General features: G+C 36.5%; 1 protein-coding gene across 1 annotated transcript in view; it reads right to left on the bottom strand.

The window, feature by feature from the left end:
• The window catches only part of LOC145481889 (lactadherin-like), a 490,145-nt gene that overhangs the window by 352,973 nt on the left and 115,667 nt on the right, over positions 1-21,505 (bottom strand). The window lies entirely within an intron of this gene.

The following is a 21,505-nucleotide window of genomic DNA, read 5'->3' as shown; positions in this document are numbered from 1 at the left end:
ACACGCCTCAAGAAAGTGCAGTGAACAAAGTATGTGCAATTGAGACTCCTGAGTGACACTACAGGGATAAATGTTTCTATTGATCTTTCTTCGATTTGTAAACGTTTGACGGTTGTCCAAACACTTGACGATAGCTCTCAGGGCATTCAAATTACTTGCTTTCAAAATAAATCACTGTCGGCTTTTCTTCACCTTTTATTGCCGCATAATTAAAACTCGTCTCAAGATTACACGACTGAAAGGTAGATAGGAAGTCAAGATGGATGTCTTTCCTTTGAAAGAGTTTCAGTGTACCATGTAAACTTTCCTATCTCAAATGCTCTGTCTTTATTTGTGCTACATTGACAAAAAGGTATTTTGTTGTTTCTTTAGTATGAAAAGTACGTGGTAATGAGCAAGATTGTAGTCCGAGGATCGTAACGGAAAGGTATGAGACTTAATCAAATTAATGCTATATCAGGAATGCGTAGGACACCCGTAGATCGCCTTTTACGAGGACAAATAGCTTGTTCCTGCTAAACCTGTTTGTAGCCTCTTCAATAAATCAAGCGTAATATGTACTATGAACAGAGCAACTTAAAGGGGCACTACAGAATAAGTGAGTGTTAAGGCAGGTGCTAAAGTGAAATCTTGTACGAAACAAAGGCTAATTGATCCACGCGAAGACAGCTTGATTTCGATCTTCTAGGAACTGTGCAGTTATTCTGGTGCCGCCCGTGAGAAAACGCTAAACCGATTTAAGAATCAATAAGATCATGTTGACCTAATGAAATAGTCACATCAGGTCTGTGCAACTCACATAGATGTTTAAACCGTTTTTGCATCGCTTAAAGATCTCTCTTGTATTTGAAATATTCAAGAATGTAAGATGGCTTGTTGATGCTAAGCCAATGTTGACAGTTTATCTTTTGTCTTACCAAATAAACCATTGCACGCCAAAAACTAAAACGACTTACCAATTCTCTACATTCCATTGTCAGAGGTTCCAAAATGTAACTAAAATCCGATCATAAATTACTGAATTATAAACAGAAGACCTCAGTTTACAAAAAAAGTGTGTTTACATCGTGTTTAATTTAAAAACCGTTGACATAAGTTCAACTCAAGCTAATTAACGCCCGATCTGCCCCTAAAAATGACCTAAATATATTACGCTTGCAATGATTCAAAAAACAGCAATCATGCATTCTATCACGTCTGGAGCGGGGTTATGACCTTATCCGACCTATTTGCATTTGGTTTGAAATCTTTCTAATATCTGGGCCTTACTCCTTCCTCAAACGACACAGCATTTTTCAGAGAAATCTTGAAATCAAGGTAGAAAATGTTTTAGTCAACCTCGATAACCTCGAAGGAAAATATGCTAAGTAGCTTGGTGCGCAGTCGCAATAGAACCTTATTCGAACTGCGCATGACATTACGTTAGCCTAATTGACAGATTGACATTGATTTGATGGATGACGTGGTTGTCCCCTTAAAAGGAACGTGACGAGTTAGCTCCTTGTAGTTGTAGTAATTGCTGTAACCAGTCAAGAGTAGCAGTAAGAGAACGTTGTGAGTATTGTACCGAAGTCATCAATAGTGGAAATAAGAAGAGAAGCAACCAAACAAAGAGTGTTGAAGTGATCGGCTAATTTCCCCAAAGGTCGCTTCACAATAGGGAGCTTAAGCAAACCACGATGGCCACGCCAACGAAAACGTCACACGGTGGCTATCCGCGTGCGTTTTGAATCTTGGCATGGCCCAAGTTTTAGCCGTTATCTGCAAAACAGCTACTTGAAAAGATCAAGTTCTAATCTGTGCATTTTGGAGAAAGTGAGCCGCGACGGCTAAATTTTTACGTCTTCTTTTGGAATTGAACGCTGTCATTAAATTATTTAGACTGGACAAGTGTTAAGACCGACAGGCACACTAAATAAATTTCCTCCATAACGTCATTCAAAGGTAAAATATAAATCCAGTTTTTACTAAGCTTCGTCCTCGATGTCCACGTTGTCATTACATAGGTCCTAAAACTTTTCTGCGACGAACAAGATACAACTGACGAACATTAACGAAATCAAATGAAACAAAAAGAGAACTCGAGGAAGTACGTTACGACAGACGGAAAAATGCTCAAAAGGATTACGAGCTAAGTTGAAAACGTTTTATAACAAAACTAAAGCAAAGCGCGCGCTCTGATTGGTTAATTTAGCGTCTACTATTTGCCCATGGGTGTACGCTGCTGACGTGTGTGCTGATGTTTATAAAGCAAATCTTTTGACAGACATTGTTTCCAAAGTAATGGCCGACGTCCTTTTCCCAGAAATGCGAAACTGTCTTCACAGTTGTGTGAAGATGAAACTTTATCGAGTTACTGGTGTGCAGTCGGTTGTCATGAGTGAATTTTCGCGCGCTTGTTTTCTCTTGTCATGTAAGACTACAAGAACATTTTTTTTGTGTGATGTAGCTCAATAAAAGGACTTCTGTTGTTCAATGTCTCAATGTTATGTTATAAAACAAATTGTAAACGCCATAGCGTGTACTATTGAGTTATGGATGCACTTGGGAGGTTTGCTAAGCACTCAAGAAGCTAGAGTCGCACGAGGCTATCGCCTCGTGCGACTCTTACGCTTCTTTCGTGCTTAGCAACCTCCCGCGTGCATCCATAACTCAATAGTACACGCTATGGCGTTTACCATTTGTTAAGCCTAATGTTTCTAACACGCGTCATATATCCAAAACGTCACAGCTTGCGTGTGAGGCTTTTCGAAAGTAAGGCCTGATACTCAGGTCGAAAATGTCCCCGTCCTGGAAAACTACCCTTTTTCCTTGGAATAATTAGTGGTCAAAAATTCCTCGCTGCGGCGGCTGCGAAAAGCAGTAAGACTAGCACTGTTACTTCCAAAAAGGCACGTTGGGTCCGGAACGAATTGTTTACAAACGTATGTTTATCTTATCCTCCACATCTTTGGTATCGTGATGAAGAAAAAGCTCGGGAATAGATTTTGGAAGTGAAACTGGCAGAACAGTTCTACAACAGTCTAACAAGATCCTGTTTTGTTACAGCTAATTAGTATTTCTATCATCATTTCTATAACCGTCGATCAAACACTTCTGACTTAAGCCGACAATACAGATTTAAATGATATGAAGGAGTTTAACTTTTTGCTCTTATGCATCACTAGCTGGGACGCTGAGCACAGCTAGTTCACAAGATCGTAAATTTAAAAAAAAAAAAGATACCCTAAAGTTTTCAAGTTCAGCATATGCATTCTATTTTACTCGTTGTAATCTTAACCTTCCTCATTTGTCAGTTTTTGTTTTGTCACTAATCTCTTCAATGATTTTCTACTTCACTGAAAACTTATGTTGTTCATGATTTTTCGGTTTTTTTTTTTTTTGGTTTTTTTTTTTTTTTTCAATTTTTATTTCTTCTTAATTGAAGGTAACTCTGTACAACGGATGCCTAGCACGTCTGATGTGTATAGCTCTTTTAATACACTTTCCCGATAATTTCCATATGAAGACAATTTTAGTAATACATCTTCAGTGCAATATATATCCTCTGCCATTGCCATTTCCTTATTCTTTTGTTTGCCTACTTACCTTAGTACTGAAGGCTTTTCTTTTTCGGTTTCCAGCCTCGGCTAGCGTAGCTACTCATAAATTCAGAGTTGGTGCAAAGTTAATGCAATTTGACTACGTTTAACTTGCCTTCTTGCTTAAGAAATACCGACAATTTAACCATTATAAGCAACGACAAATATTGGCTTTTAAGCATTTCCTTTTGCGGTACTGTTTGTTTTTCTTTATTATGAAAAATGAACGTTCGGGGATTTTTAATGTTGAGTCTTGGGCGACGGTCTCAGAAGAAAGGTGTTAAGATAAACTGTGAACTACTCTCAAACAATGAGGCGTAAGATTAAAACTGAACCGCTTTTCAGTTATTATCGCCAGTTGAAATTACATCGATTCCATAATTTACACTTCAATGACGAGTGCTAAACATCCATCATGTATAATGGCTTGGCATATTATTTCGGTAGGCAGCTGCCAGGAAAATTGCGAAACAAGCTTTCCAAGTAAAAGAAACAAATTTTGTGTATCAAGTATCAGGGAGAAAATCGAAATAAAGATGTTTTTGCTGTTGAGAGAAAGAGATTTAATATGCATTTTGAGTTTCTGCAAGCGTGTTTAAGACCATTCATGATTGCTTATACAGCGGTCAAGAATCGTGTAGCGAACACAAAGGTTAATATATGCACTAAAACTGGTGCTAAGGCTGTCAGGATAAACTGACTAAACTAAGTGGCAGTATGGCAGCAAAGGGCTTGTATTTCAACAGCTTAGCAAACTTTAACGACCTCTCGGGTATGCTTTAATCAAAAAGGCCGTGTGGAAATTTTATACAGCCCGGTGGACTTGAAAGGAGCATCGAAACACCCCTAAGGCTTTTGTTGAAAGGTTTACGGCTCCTATATTGACGAAGAAAAATGACAAATTTGTCTTGGTCATATTTTATTTTTAACTTTTTCATGGTTCGCTTCGTTGACGGACAAACTAAAGAGAATGAAATAGATAGTGGGGAAAGATTGTAGTTTCGAGTCTTAATAATTAATTTATAAAAATCCGAAACGTTTCATAAGGCTGACCTATCGAAAACAGGGGTGTAATTGAAAACGTAACTTACAATGTGAATCTTGCGTCAAACGAAAAGGCATTGCATCCCACGTAATAAGAGAGCACATTTCAGTAATGATAACTGAATGAGTATTCAGTGAGTGCTTTAGTAAGTTTAGCGCCATTTCATGCCTTAAGCCCTCTTGTTTAAGCCTTTATGATAAAATGACTTGGTCTAAAATAGAAACAGAAACTGCATGACCACCGATCGTGTCGGTTTTTAAAGCCCATTACGGTGGAAAAACAAAAATTGAAGCTGATTACAAATTTTAAAAATTTCTTCTCGCAGACGAGGTAAACATATCATTTAACTGGACATGGTGTGAAAAAGAAATTAGGAATGCTTTTTGTTATTCTAACTTCCAGAGTAAGCACCGGCAATAAGGTGGGAAATTGATCTTAATTTCCACTTCAATAGCACCAGTCATGGGCGAACGCAGTGAATACTGACTCAGAGGTCTATACTCGAGACTCAAGGCACTGTCAATCAATCAATCAATCAATCAATCAGGGTTTCCCTATATCGGCCTCCAGGGCGGCAAATAACTTGACCATATTTACTGCTTGTGGAAAGTTGCTTCTTCTTCTGTCTGCCCCTTCGATTGGAAAACCAATGTCAACCAAGTCTACAGTTCAGCGTCAGCAGTTGTTCAGAATGCTTTTTTTCTGTTGTTGCTGCTTTTAAGTTTTATCGTTTCTTTTTGTTGTTGTTCTTGTTTGTTTTTAGGTGTTTTTGTTGGTGTTGTTGTGTTTGTTTATCTATTTGTTTATTTACTTGTTTGCTTGTTTTTTGTTTTTAATTTATTTATTGCGTTGTTTTTTTTTTTTTTCCTTTTTTTTTTTTTTTTGGTTAAGTATAGAGCATCCTTAAAAGGCTCACGCACTCACTGTTTGTACGTGCAGATTTTGAAAAAGTGTTTTAAAATCTCGGTTGAAGCAGGCCCAGAGCAGAAACGTAAATGTTCTAAGGGCGAAAACAAAAAGCGGTAGCTATACCCAAAACTGTTGTAGTTTCCTCCCCCTTTTTTTTCCCTTCTTGATCAGCTTTTCCCTTTGTCCCTCTTCGCCGGCATTCTTTCGTGGTTACATGTATGTTGGCCTATTAGTGGCCTTTGTGTATTGTGGAAGTGGGCCAAGCTTTTGAACAAGCTAATTAATAACTAGTGTCATCACAATCTCACAGACTGAAGTGAAACGGCTGGTCGAATGCATTGTTAATGTTTTGAGTTCCGTCGAACACTCCATAGAATTTGGAAGATATACCATTTTTGGGAAAAGTTCTTAGTGTTTTGACCCTACCGTCTTCTAAGAAACCGCAAGACAGACTTCCCTACAGATTAAGTCCTGTAATCGCAGTCCCCTACCGGTATTAAGCTCATATATAATCTGCGAACCAACATCTGGCAAGGGGATCTAATTTATGTGCAAAGATTTATCAATATCTAGAACAACGCATTCGCTGGAGGTGTGCAAAACAAATCATGTTCATTAGTGTTTTATCTGTCAAACGAATCAAAAATATCCCTGGAATTCCCTTCAAGAAACGTAAGCCAAGGATTCTCGGTTTGATAACACGAGAAGAAACATAAACGAAATGATAGTGGTGCTCTTTGTATTGATGATGGTTAGTATGGTTTGGCCTTCGGGTCGAGAGCTCAAACTCGCTATGAATACTTCCGCGGTCCCTGTCCACTCCAGCAAGCTGTGAAAGGACGCTTGCCAAAAATGCTGCTCGCATCATGCATGCAGTGGAGTAAAACCGAACCAGGGAGAGTGTCAATTTTGCTAGGTCTTATATCACGGGCACTCAACGGATCGTCTCGGTAAATTATCTTTTCGGAAGGTCTTTAATCCCCCATTTAAAAAAACTTCACATAGCCCAAAACAGCATAGTTATAAAGCATCCGAGAGAAAACCGTGGTTAAGTGAGTGCCCCTGTTGTTTTATAGAAACTGCTGTTCAGAGCCATCATTGTAAGCTATAAGTTTTCCGTTCCATGACATTAGTTAGAACTTTAACGACTGTCTCTGCATAGAGCAGCAAAATATTTCTTCTCTGAACTAGCAACATTATTAGCGTTATCAAGTATCAGTGGATGTGTTTCTAGCGCTAAACTGAATAGTTTTATTCTGTCAGGGGTGATCTACTAGCTAGCAAGCTTGTCATGAACTGAAATCCTTAAATTGTGATCGACCTCATTGCAAGCCCACACACAAAGCTAAATTACTCAATACAAATCGTTCATCATCGGTTCGTATTACCTGAGAAAGGTCCTGGAAGGTCCTTTGAACTCTTTTGCGGGCGATGGATCGAAACTAACCAAGACCAAATTTAACTTGAGCACTAACCTCGTACGTATCACTCAGTTGACTCTGTGACGCTGAATTTATTCAAATTGTTTCAATTTTCGGTCAGTCTCTTTAAGATCAAGTTTGATAAGAGATTGCTTTTGTCTTTGTAGCAGCTAAAACCCTTCTGGAATCAAATCTTATCTATTATCTAATCAACCCAAAAACCGCGACATGGTAGCCACGGGCAAAAAATTTAGAATAATGTTATTGCTTTTGTCCTAACTTCCATTTGTTAATCAAGTATCTTACCGTAAAATACTTTAAAGAAGGGCGAATGAGCCAATAGTTAGTTAGCACCTTATTGTAAAATATTAAGACACTTGAGGCGTTTCTAAGAAGAGGTACTTAGGAGCCGCTTGATTAAGAGGCATTCCTTCAAATCGAAGAACGTGGAATTGCATTTCTTGAGTTTGTGTACGTGTATGCCAATAAAGGGTTTCTCACTTGATTATACTGAAAATTTAAATCTAGCCGTTTTTCAACCTTTTTTGTTTTCGAAGAAACCTTGATATTAGAAAAGCTCTTATTCAGTTGTCCTGATTCTGCAATTTAAGAAGTAAATGATCCTTTTCGCAATCTAGTTTTAATCAGCTTTATTCAGATTAGAAGATGTTTCATTCAAACTTGTAATTTGTGTAAAAGAATCTAAATTAACTTCTTCGTTTGTTATGCTCTCAAACAACTGACTGAATCGTCAAACAAACTAGCAACCACTAATTACCACACCAAGGTTATCAAGATGTACGATTCCATCCATGTTCGCCGCCAAACATTTTGCCGGTGGCAAGATGGTCGAAATGTTATGGTGCAAATTCTTGATAATCAAATGTTTACGGTTGCTTTTGTCAGGAATTTTTTAATAACTATTAATAATTCGACAACCGTAAAAGAAACCTATTCTGCGTTTCTTTAGCTTTTTTTTTTCTGTTGGAGAAAAGTATTCCGGTTTCCATTTGATGTTGATGCATCTTTCAGCTCTGACACATTCATACGTATAAAGTGACTAATATTGATGATTTTAAGTGTTCTAATTGTCATTTAATGAGTTTGCTTCAATTTACCGTTGTCGAGCTTCATGAAGATTGTAATGTCGGCCTCCTGCTGGTACTGTTATTGGACAATTTCACATAAGCAGGAGGTCTACTGTTGTTTGTTATGGACCTAGATTTCATCTGATAACTTACACGTACAGGGCTGCCAAGCGCAATATTATTAAATGTCGAACTCACAGAATGGTCTTAACGAAATTCTGGCAAATGCGTGTTTGCCCCCTTCATTATCAAAGTCTGTTCCAATTTAATGCGTTATAGAGGAGCAAGTTTCCCCTGTTTCTGTAGCATGCTTCTCAGTCTCATGTCACGTAGAAGGGATACTAGTCCATCAAAGGCAGCCGACCTCCCTCGGAGCAACTTAGGCAGGGTCATCGATTTCCACCAAACAAACTGATAAAAGACATTTACACTGATTATTTTTGTCAAGGCGATTTAACCATCTTCTCTGCAAAGGGCACTATTTACCGCTTTAATTTGGTCGTTAATGAATCAGATATTTAATTGTTTCAACCAGATGATGATTAATACCGGCATCCGAAACATAGATGGAATAGCAGCAAAACTTCAGTTTAAGAAGCTAAGTTGGAAATTGTTTGTGGTAAACGATCATATATAGTTCTCAAACCCGTTAGCTTTCTGAAATGTGAAAACAGTGGCCAAAATAATTAAAGCTTGAAGTGTAGATAATAAGAGAATTCTCTCAACAAACAAGTCTTAGGTTTAATTTAAGCTTTCCGTATGTCGGTACTTTCCTTTGACGTTTCACCTCAATTCATTTATCCTTAGACAGTAACTTCGCGAATTAAAGCGAGGAGACAAATTTCGGTGCACTGAAACTTTGAAACGGCATGCCAAATTGTCCAGTCATGTCAACCGTTTTATTTACTTGAGAGATATCTGCAAAATGCTTACCTATTGTATTCTAGCTCTCTGATTGGCGCAACACGTAATGTGTTACACTTGAGACATTTACACGTAAAACACATGCACGGTTTCTTAGTAACTGCTACGAGATATTTTCAATTATAAAAGACCTCAAAAAGCGGGTGTTTGTAACAGAAATTTGTTCACCCACCTTCAAGCTAAATGTTTGTACATAGTAGAGTTGAATGGTTATGAAGCCCAACAAAATTCTTTGTTTTTGTTCGTTTTTTTATGTCCTTGATCGTGCCCAAAAAACAATAGTTTGTTTACTTTTGACTGAAGAGTTAACCAACAGAAATGCTTCGATTACGCAATTCACGCATAGTGTATGATAACAAAGCAAAGATTGTACGATGCAAAGCCCTGGACCTTTCAACATAGATCTTGTCCTCCTTTTTTGCTCCTTTGAGGTTTCCCGAGCTTCATAACCATTCCCACAATTACCTGCATGTACGGTCTGCAACAAAATTCAAACACACACTACGGGCATGTAGCTTTCGGAATGCCAGTTCTAAAATGGTGTCATTACTCCAACTGTTTCACAAGGACAGTGGTCTTCCCAAAGTCAACGGACAACGAGCTCTAAATAGTGAGAAACATATTTGATCAATCCATTAGTACTGAAGAAATCTCACTTTTCGAATTCACTATCCACATTGGCCCGTTTGAAATCCTTTATAATTTGTTTACTCGATGTGCTTGAGGAATTGTTACCAGAGCCCGAAAACTGTACAAATTTGGACAGAGTAGCCCCCCAAATATTAAAAGCAGTGGCTAGCGTTAAATAACTTCGACTTACCGACGTTATCTTGTTGGTGCAAGGCTCGTTCGCTTTCACTCACCGCCAGGGAGGCTATCTGCTTCTACAAGCTACTTGAAATCATGTTTAAAATAATTTGCGATAAGCAATTTTCATTCATTTCCTTTGGGTTTCGTGTATTATATTAAAAACAGTTATTCCAATTGTGGCTTATAATTATGAATATAAGATAAAGGTGGACGAACACCTTTCTGGCACCTCCTTATCAATTACCAATCCATCACCTCGTCTTCGTCGCCCAATCCTCGGTCGTAAAATAATGGTAAATTTTTTTCGCCATTAAAGGATGATTAGATAAGTGATGTGAAATTCAAAGAAACAAATTAAAACCTTTGATCTTCGAGGACAAGCAACATCTAAGTTTCCTCGCAATATATAAGTTTATGGGAAAATGTTTGTTTTGTCAGATGTAATCCACTTCATCGGTATGAAAAATACAATTAAATTTTGTAAGTTCCGAAGCTCAAAAACACTAAATTTGCTTACTGATTGTCTAACCTTCTATTAAGGATTCATGGCGGAACTTCAACGCAAATTGGTAGTTAACGAGTAGACTAAAATCAGATAAGAAATTGGTCTTAGTCTACGTAAACTTTTACTTCGGTTTTTTTTCCCCTTTTTTATGTTTTGCTTTGTGTTAGTTAAAGTGGGGCCTTTGATTACCCATATAGTAAATTGTTCTCAGTAATAAATCAAAATAATGAATTCTTGCTTACGCGACCATGAATACATTTTTAAAAATTCAAGCAATTAACATCCATCGTTCCGAATATTTACAAATGCAATTTCGCCTATAACCAAACAAAAATATGAAAGTATTTCCAGGTGATTCGTTGGTCGTCATTCAGTAATGTGTGTTAGAGAAATTTCATTTTTTGAAAGGGCCCGACCTGCCGGTTGGTACGTACTCAGGAAATCACTTATTCCATTTCTTTTCATTAACCTTATTGTCGGCAAAATGTGGTAAATTCTACCACCCGGGACGAGCAAAGTTGAATAATGGAAAATATAAAGACAAAAGATACTTTATTTTATGAAATCTAGAAGATTATATTTTCTGTAATGAAACCATTACGGAACACATTACAGGACAACATGTGGGGAACAGACGTTTTCATAACCATCAGCAATTTCAAAGCCATTGCTCAAGACTCTTGCCCATTGCAACAAAAGTGTTTTGGTTGTTGTGATTTTACTTTTTTAATGTGAGGCAGAATGAGAGCTAACAGTACGTGATTGTCGGTAAAAGAAAAAAGAAACATACCCGTGCATGATTAATTGCGATCCTAGTTAAAGAGGAAATTGTGTCTTGTTCACATTTCACAGAAAATAAAAAGATCCTTTCACGATTCACGGAAAATATGATAGACATTTCACGTTTCGCTTAAAAAGAGACATTTTCCACACAAACAAAAAGTAACTAACTAGACTTTTTTAATGTTGCGTTTATCACGTGATAATGGTGTCGACAAAATAGAAGAGATAATCACTATATCGGTTTACCGCAAATTGAACGTTTACTTCTCATTTCACAGACATGGTTTTTTTTTTTGCCAAGTCGCGGTTCATGTTTCCTAACGAAATCATGCAAATCAGGGCAATTAATCCATGTTACTTATATTTGAAAAGACTCCCTAAATTAACCTCAGTTTCAAGCTAGTTCCAGTACAATGCCCAAACTTTGGATTTGGCCTACTCTCCGGCACCACGTCAGACCTCTCGTACATATGTCAATGTCTTGTTTTTCTAATTTATTTATTTATTTTTTTAATTAATCAATTCTTTGCATCAAAGACATGGGTTGAAACATGTATGCATTAATTTATCTCTCACTAGGAACTTTGTGTACAATTATGTGAGTTTATTCATGTTACACGTAATTCCGTAAGTAACAAGGCAGTTACAAGAGATTATGACCACAATTGACTGAGGACAAAACAAGGCAGACCACTTCCTTTTTTGTTGTTTCCCAGGCGAAAGAGGGCATCATGCTTGGCACCAAATGACTCAAAACATCAAATTAAAAGGAGCTTGTGAAGTTTAGTAATTGTAGACATTTTTGCCGCGCTCAATCAGAAACTGCTAATGAAGCAAATATTGTAAGCAAAGATTCCCCTAAAGCTTTCACGCATGTCATAAGCTTACTTCAAATCTATCACATGAATTGCGATTTGCATGGTGCATGCAGCGCGCACGACAAAAAAAACCGCTATTAACAACGTTGAGCATCTTTAGCTTTTAAATAGCACACTACCACTACTATATAGACGCACCGTTGAAAAGGATCATTTTTTGTCAGTCATTCAGTTCTCTAATTACAGTAATATATCAAACACCAAGGACCGTGTATGACCACATTTCTAAACATCGAGAAGAGAGTCGATGAACTTCGAGGTGTTTGAAAATAGGACCAAATTAAACGCTGTCTTAAGAGTTTATATACTGTATCTCCTCACATCGAAACTAAAACTAAAAAGGACACGGAGAAATAAAATCGCAAAGATATACGTTGATTGAAATCGTAGATATCCAAACACCGCATGGTTTTGGTTTCGTTTCTTCAACGTATATATGACAGATATTTTTGTTATCTGCTTGATCGAATCTACATGAGGTCATGATATGGAAATCGAAAAACAAACAATGGATATCGGACCTTTTTGTTCGCGATTTAGACTTATGAAAACGTAAAATTTCCATTCGGTTAAGTCAGAAACCGCGGGAGACTAGAACCAGGGACTAGTCAAGCTGTGAAGTCAAAACAAGAACGCACGTCTACATATCATTCGTAAATGTCTATAATTTTTAACCAAAATTGGAATTACGCTTGATTGTCTAATTCCTAGTTTATTTCTCTTATCTCATAGATTCCATCTGAGAAAATAATTAATTATTGATAACTTTGAAAAGTGTCTATCCTCTTACTGAAATTGAACTTCGTGTCCTTAGCTTTGTGGATCCACTCGGCTCTATACTACTTTGACAAATTATGACGTAATCCATTATTACAAGAGCACGTACGTACAGCCGGATAGAAAACTGACGACTATTTTTTAACATAACGGCGTCCTCGCAAAATTTCCAGGCTGAGGAAAAACGATCAAATGTTCACTTCCACAATTTTAATTTAGTTCAAATTTAAATTTCTTTACCGAACACATTATAGCGACAAGATTTATGTTTTCTTCTTTTTTATTTGTAGTTGCCATGTTGCTTACTAGCTGAACGAGGCTCACGTTTTTAAATAACGTAGGGCACAAGCTGGCGATGCCAGAATGTTCACGATCGAAAGAACGAAGCGCTTTAGGTTTAAAAGTATTGAGTATCCATTTCATTCTTACTCCGATATCTCATGGATGACGTCACCAAGCCACGAGATGAAACCGCGCCTGTCAGTTTCAAGACGTTCTACATTTCATCCATGACTGGAATATGACTCGCCGTTTGTGATAAATCAGACTGTTTCCCATAACTAATGCCAAGTAAATTCGCAGTAACAAACTCTGGTCGAAAATCGCAACTACGAATGCTATCAATCTAACGCTATTAGCCTTTGGTTTCGGCACATGAAAAGAGCCTCGCGGTATGATTGCAATTAGAATTATATCGATTCTTAATCTCTTGAAAACCTCGAAAAAAACATCACATATTTTTCAGATTCGTTTGTTCAATGACATCTTACAGATAAACTCATAACTGTAAACACAGTCACCAAAAAAAATGTCTTTCTGGCCATTAGTAGTTTTGTCAGTTTGCAGTCGCGGGTGCCAAATTTCCAAATACAGTTTCGAGCGAATCTTGAATGAATAGATTGATTATACGCCGCATCCCGGCAGTGAGCAAACAAACGTTTCCGGATGATGAGTCAATTTCAATCACTTGCTTTCTCATTGGATACTGGTTGATGTGCAATAATATATACCATGATTTAAGCAATATATTTCTGCCTGACCAGAAATCAATTTATCCACTTGCGCGTCGATCCAATATCCCGAAACAACTTTACACACCTTGAAACCGAAGGTAAGTTAGTCCCTGCTTGTTTCGACATATCATCATAACCGGAGAATCATGAGTTAATTTCAATTATTTTTACTGAGTATCTTTCGGACGAAAACATCTTTAAAATTATGTCACTATCTCCAGTTTCAAATCGTCGGAATGACCTCCTCAGTGCTAGAACAGAAAGGTCAGTGAAAATTTTGTTTTGTGCACCTGAGAATCAATGAAAAAAAACATGGCTTTGCTAACAACTCGTGATTTTCAATTTGTCCATTTCGTTTTGCACGTAATCACAGACCTTTCGAATCGATTTCATTCAATGCACCTTTGACAATCCTTCCTTTCAATTTCCAGAAGTGAAACCAACAACACAGTCAACCTCAAAATATTTTTTGCTAAATGAGGGTTAATATGTGATTGCAAAACATTTAAACTACTGCAAAATATGTAAAATAAAAGTAATTAGGAAATAAAATATCAAAATACTTCCACGAGCAATAGAATTCTCGAAGGGCAATAAACACCTCAAACTGCCAAAAAAAAAAAAACCCACACAATTACAATATTGTCAGTCAGCGACAAAAAAAAAAAAAAAACTCATTTTTTTGCTGAAAAATTCATAACCGTCAAGTTAAAATCATGAGTTAAAGCCAAACTAAAAACACTGATGCTGGTTGTTATTGTTCATTAACTCGTGAAATATGTTCAAACTGGGGTAAATACTGGTTAAAAAAACCTTACCCCAGCAACTGTCAGAGAATAATTCGTTTCCTGCCAAATGCCATGCAATCATGACAAAGCTAATAAATTTCGCAGTTGACCAGCTTCGTACGCTTTTGGCTATATTTCGTAATCTTAATGGAAAATATTTTTCCATGGCATGAAACTTACCCCTCTGTGTTACTTTCTCGAATGGAAAAAGGACCTTGGATATGTTATTTCCCTTTTTTCAGAAATTTTTATCTATGTTTACTGATTTGCCTGCTTGCTTTTCCTTGCTACATTGTATGTATATATCTATGATTTATGCTTTATTATTAAATGGTCTCCCACGTTTATACTTCGAATTTGTCCTTTCTTATCTGTGGACACGGTCTCATTTTTATTCCTCCCCTTATTAAAGCTAACCTGTTTGTTATGTCCGCAAAAATGGCACTTGCAACCGCAATGAGGCTCTTTTTGAAGCAAATATAAGCTGGCTTCTGGCTTGATCCTAAAATTTATTCATCCTAAATTAGTTCGGTATCAACCTTAATCCAATCCTATATATGTATGCCACTTTTTTTCATCAAACGCAGTTCACAAAAAAACATTCGAGAGCACAGTGGTTATGTTAATAGTATTGAGAAAAACATATTTTTCGATTTTTCACAAAATTGCTTGGAAGGTTTCGATTGCCTGAGCCGTCAACTAAATTATTGGGTCTTTTTTCTAATTTCGAATTAATATTTGCTGATTTACATATATTTTGCTAGTGCTTAGTTGTCAGAATTTGAACTTAATACCGTTTCTTGCACGATTTTCATCACCACCTGCCTTTTCGAAATGATTTTCGTTAATATTGCAGTGAAGATCATCGCGTTTTATTCTCGAACTTGGTTTTTTATCCTTGAAATATCAAGCTGTATTTTCTTGGAAAGAACCGGAAAATAATACGATAACTAAAATTTTGATCAACATCAGTTGAAGAAAAGAATCGTGATTTATTATGATAAAACACCTTGTTCCGAAGTCGCAATAAAACAGATGACAGCAATTGCACTTTGTGCGGTTTAGCGTTGGGGATTCTTCAAAAACTTAATGTGTCTTTCACATTGTTCTTAACAATAAACAACCTTGAAAGCTCTTCTCTTTTGAAGATTCAAAACATTTAAGACTAGGTGAACAACGATGCGTAGTACATACACTCTATGCCCAGTTGAAACAATAGCTGTATGAAATCGTTAAGCGGAATGTGTAAAATTTCCTTTTTAATTCTAATCGCCGGCGGCGAGCTAATAAAACCTTTTCCTAAAATTAAAAGGGTTTATGGCGCTCAAATTAATGTTTTAAGTGGTTTGCGTGCTTCTTATCTGTCAAAAATAAAAAGAGAAACATGATATATATATCCAAAATTAAGTTGCCGGTCTGCCCAAGAAACAGCTGGAGAGTTAAGCAAGACAGTTTAAGGCGACTAAAATTCTCATTTTACGCCATTCAATTTTAGGCACGGTTGACGGTGCTTGAAAAAACCTCAGTGTATTTTAAGGGTACAGTAGCTTAACTGAAAAGTATGAAAATATTTTAGCAATATACAATCATAAAATAGTCTAATTTCTGGCGATTAATTAAGTGGTAAATGGTTTTGGACATTCTGAAGAAACAATTCAAGACGGAATTTAATTTAAGAGCTATTAAGACGTTAACCACAAAATAGAAAAAAAAACGTTTGATAGTTGAACACTTAACAACCATAGCTGAAATGAGTGCCTTTTGTGCATCTGGGCAATGAATGACATATTGCGTTCAAAATAAGAGATGTTGAAAGAATAGATCTGATAGCGTCCTAAGCGACCAATAACAGCTACTTCCTTAGAGGGCTGACAAAAAAAATTACTCTTGCTTGCAAGTTGACGACTAAAAAGTCCATCTTATGATTGACGGTTGGACAATTTACATGTAAAACGAGTCACATGATTCGAGAACTCACAAACACATGTTCATTATGAGAAAAGCTACACTAAGCGTTTGATTGTGCAGAATAGTACTCCAAAAACAACAGAAACCCATTGGGAAGTAATGTATCGGATACATGGACTGTTTAACCACATTTTCAAACAACGAGAATAGATCTAGAGTTGAGAATATATCTCGCAGGCGTGTATTTTCGACGAACTTCAAGGAGTTTCTAAATGTAATGAGACACTGTCCATCTCGTCTTTTGATATATCTTCTCAATCGAAACTAAAACTAAGGAGAAAACGGAAAAAAAACTAAAAACCTGTAACTTAAGGTCGGATATCCAAGCATCGTCGTGATTGTGATTTTCGTTGTTTGATCTTAATGAATTATTAACGACTATACGACTATAAGAAGGGAGGATGCCTCACGACGGCGAAGATATATATTAAAGATTGTAGCCGTGCACTGATAGAGTAAAACATGTTTATATCTCAGCATTTCGTTGTTTGATCTTTTTTTTTTTTTTTTTGTCTTTTTTTTTTTTTGTCGTTGTTTGATCTTAATGAATTATTAACGACATCAAGAAGTGAGGATGCTTGACGATGGCGAAGATAAATTAAAAATTGTACTCATGCCTTGATAGACATAAAAAACAATGGTTATCCTTCAGTATTTCTTAAAAATCCATTTACCAACCTAGCAAATGTCAGCAAATTTGATGGTTTTTTTTGACGCAGATTTTTAAAAAAGTCGATTAAACATATCATAAACCAAAAAGAAGTGACACACTTTAAGTACTCCATCATGAGGAACATATTAATGGATGCGTCGCCTGGGAGAAATCCAAGCTCCATCGCATTGTTTTCAACCAACAGTAGCGTGTTATTCCTGAGTTATAGTGTGGTATTGATTTTCAATCAGCCGTGATAATATTATTAATTCCACCTCTGCAAGAATAGTGTAAAGGAAATTGCACGACCTCGAGAACAACTCGTAATTAATTGATACGAAATTCATAAAATGTAAGAAGTCAAGTTTTCAAAATTGCTTGAGCCCTTAAGCAAATCCAATTTGACTACTTTTAGAATATTGCAAAAATTGGACAAATGGATCACGAATTGCGGTTTTTTCCAATTATAATGGACATATGAAGTTATAAAGGAAGTGTTATTCCAAGGCAAAGTTAGCTTTTTTGTTTTACATGCAATGTGACAACACAGTGACACAAGCAGACAGCATCCTTTAGAAGTATACGAGGAAAAACTGATCATATTTTCCAATGGCATTTTGAAAGCTAAATAACGAATAGGCACGTTATCATAGAAGCATAAGCAAAGTGCTCCAACGGATGACAATTTAACCTTAACTGCTTTCGATCAGGCAATTGAATATACTACAAACGCACTTATAGCAAATCCACTGGCAGCTTACTGTGCCCCATAGTTACCGTTAAAAATTACAGCTCTTCTTTGTACATTTCATGCCTCATGACTTCCCGCAAGGGAGGGACCAAACGTAAATGCGGAAATTTTGTCTTGTCTTGGGTGCACTCGCAATTTGTTTACAGGACTCACAAAAATATTGACATTTGGCTTCCGAATCAAATATTTCCCCGTTTTTATAACACGCAAGAAATAATTTGGGTAACAATCATTTCTCCCTTGCCCAAAGGTTTAAAGAAAAGAACAAATTAATATTTTCTCCAGAACTTTCTTTTTCTCCATAATTCTGTCTATTTGACCATTCTTAACCTCTAACGAGCAAAATTTTGCTCAATGAAGGAATTCATACATTTTTGGTTAGGTAATATACCTATAAAACAGAGGTGGAGAATATTATGGCAAATAACCCTCTCCCCAAACCAGTTTCTATATTCCAATCTCCCGTCATAAATGCTTGTGATATTCCTCTTCAAAAAGTAAGCTAGGTCTATCTGAAAAGTAAATAAATAGTTGAGTCATGAAAACGGAGCTTTTCGAAAATGCTCTTTAAACTGGAGGAATTTGGAAACGCAGGCTTTGTGTTTTAGTGAGGACGGAAAACGAAAACGATGAAGTCGCGATAATCATGTGATTTCCCCGACCGAGTTTTCCTTTGACACACTGAATCCAAAATTTGGTGATTGTTGCGTGTTAAAATTTCTCCCGCATAGAGTGGACGGAAAATTTCTCCAGCCTTGTGCGGAAAGGACATTTAGATACAATTTGCGAGCATCGTGCTTCCCGTTATTTTTCGAGAAGTTTGAATGGATTTTTTAACGTAAAGGACGAATTCCCTTCGCCTAATATATCGAACACATTTACCATTTTTACCGGTAGAATTTATCCCAACGAAATTTGGTTAAGTTTGTACTGAACAATTTACATTGTTCTGTGTGATTAGGGCTTCCCACACTCTTTTTTAAAACATGAATATTGCTTTTCCGGCACAGGCTGAATATCCTTTTTTTTCTGCCGATTTTAGGCTAAAAATATCCTTGTGAATATTCGCAGATTATAGCTTATGACATTTCGGTTTTATCGACTTTAAAGGCTGTCAAGTAATTTGGAGCCTGACATGACACATATCAATAACTTCTTGCAGAATTTTCTAAGCATCGAACATACGACTAGTACAGTTTTTGTTGTATTTTGGCTTTTCTTGACGTTTAGAGAAGGGCAGCACTTATACGGCTTAGTAAAAGACATATAGTTTTATTGTATTTTCAAATTTTCAACACACGAAATTCTATTTTCAAATCGCACCCTTGGGTTTATTCCTAAAGTATCTTAAAATTTCACAAATTTCAGCCTAGATATTCTGTTCTTATAAAATGTATTCTTTAAAAAAAAAAAAAAGAAGAGTGTACTGAAACATTTGCATGTCAGTTGTGAATGACAACACAGTGCTTCACGTTCTGTCTGAGTTCCTGTAATAATGAACATTAATGTGAAGTCATGATGAAATTTTGAACGTAACACAGTAACCTCATATCAAGATAACAGATCTCAAAGTGGTACGAAGTCCACATTCTGCTAACATTTTAGGATCTCAAAGCCAGTAGTCTAGTAGTAGTAGCTTGTAGTCTAAGCCATTTTGAATTAAAATCTTCCCCTAGACTAAAGAGACACTGTACAAACAAAGCCCACAGCCAATCCGGTGGCATTTACTTAATGAGCGCGCAGCGTATGAGCGTATGACCTATATTAATATAGGTCACGTGTCAGTCATTGCCAGCACGTATTTCTTCAGATGCAGATAAAACGGATGTCGTTTGCTCTGCAGGTAAGGAATTGCTCACCATCTTTATCAAAAACCAGCGCTGTTAAGTGAAAGTCCAATATGATATAGCTGGTTCGTGTATATACCGTGCTTGCCTGTTTATTTACTGTATAGTATGCATTGAGAATCATTTTACAACCTTAAGCATTAATGTTTTCTGGCGATTAAGGACCTCGTAGCAAATGCTCGGTCATTTAAACTAAACTTGAATTTTAGTAACGGGCTGTGTCGACGTCCAGTTTTCTTAAATAGCTTTTTCTCAAAAGTGAAGGCAATTTGTTGACGTGAACCTTCCAAAATACGTTTTATTGCCGTTCTGAAATTAGTTGCAGCACTCAAGTTATTGTCCTCAAACGTCTATTCTGAAGAGTTTTCTTTGTATATAGTATTAATTATAATCATTCTCAAAAACAGATCGACACCCAAAACTGAGACTTTCCAATTTTCAATCAGTCCTTATCAAGCTTTCCAGAATCTTTTGAACTGATCCCAACACAATTTAGCGTCAAAGCATTTCATTGGCGTGGGAAATGTTACAGCTAAGTTACACGGTCCCACATACGGAATTTCAATGATTGAACTCTACATTCAACGTAAACATAGACTTCCTCTTGTCTATTTTGTGCTGCAGGTGAGAGAAATTACTTTTGTACTGAAAAGCTATTTGCTTCAATTTTACATTGATAAAATTCTCATCGACGAAGCCAATTTTGAATCTGTTAGTAATTTCAGAGTTGAAGCCCTATAAACTAGAAGATTTTTAAATTGTTTTCAATTGTAAACGTCCATTGTGAGGATTTTAATAACTTTACCTTCCTGAAAGAGAAGAAATGTATGGACACAGTTGGCGTATGAGAAAATAGTTGAAACCACAGTTAGCTTTTCTTGTTTTTTTTTTGTTTGTTTGCAATGTAAATACACATTGACAAAAGCAGACAGCATCCCAAAGTTTTCAATTTTCGGATGATAATCCGCGTGTACCAAAATTCTTAGAAGTAGCAATGACAGATGGTTGTTCATTCAGCATTTCAGTTTAGTTCCTGAATAGATAAAAGAAAAGAAAAGAAAAGAAAAGAAAAGCTCTGGTAGCTAGAAAAAAGTTATTTCGAATTTTCACCTGCTTTCTTCGGGTGCCAGAAAATATTGCCTTGCTTCGGCCAAAAATTCTTCCTTCGATGTTATGAAAAAAAAAATGTGTACGATATACGAGGTGAATTTTTTTTATTATTATTTTGCTCCCGCGATGGTGTCGCACAGAAGAGGTATGCATTTTCTTCTCACAATTGGTCTTTGATTAAAAACCTGGGTTTTGGTGATAAGAATATGTTAGAGAGCCGCTATTGAGACATCTGGTGTTCAATTTGACGGTCTCCGTCACGTTTTGACAACTCACATCCATTATAGGAAATTTGATCGTTAATGGAATATGTTTGGCCTTTGCAGCGTCTGAATGACGTTTAGATGTAGTGACCTACTAAACTTCATATTTTGTTAACGACTTAATACCTGTTTTTAACTGCTTTATTTTATTGTTTGTTGGTGATATTTAATAATTTTACGGTTGTATTGATATGTTTTACACCAGGTGAGGTGAGTCAGTGAAGTTTTCTCGTCAACACCGTTTCCTAAAAAGTTACCAGTTTCTATGGAAACAAAATGTTAACCTACAACAATGAGGAGTTTCTATTAGGGGTTTTCGGGATATGGAAAATTTAGGTAAAATGCTAATGGGATACGGGATATTTAGGTAAAATGTTAACGGGATACGGGAT

The sequence above is a fragment of the Orbicella franksi genome, chromosome 3 (genome assembly GCF_964199315.1).
Source record: "Orbicella franksi chromosome 3, jaOrbFran1.1, whole genome shotgun sequence".
Taxonomy (NCBI): Eukaryota; Metazoa; Cnidaria; class Anthozoa; order Scleractinia; family Merulinidae; genus Orbicella; species Orbicella franksi.
Note: the sequence above shows the minus strand (reverse complement) of the source record. Positions and strands in the feature narration are given on the sequence as shown.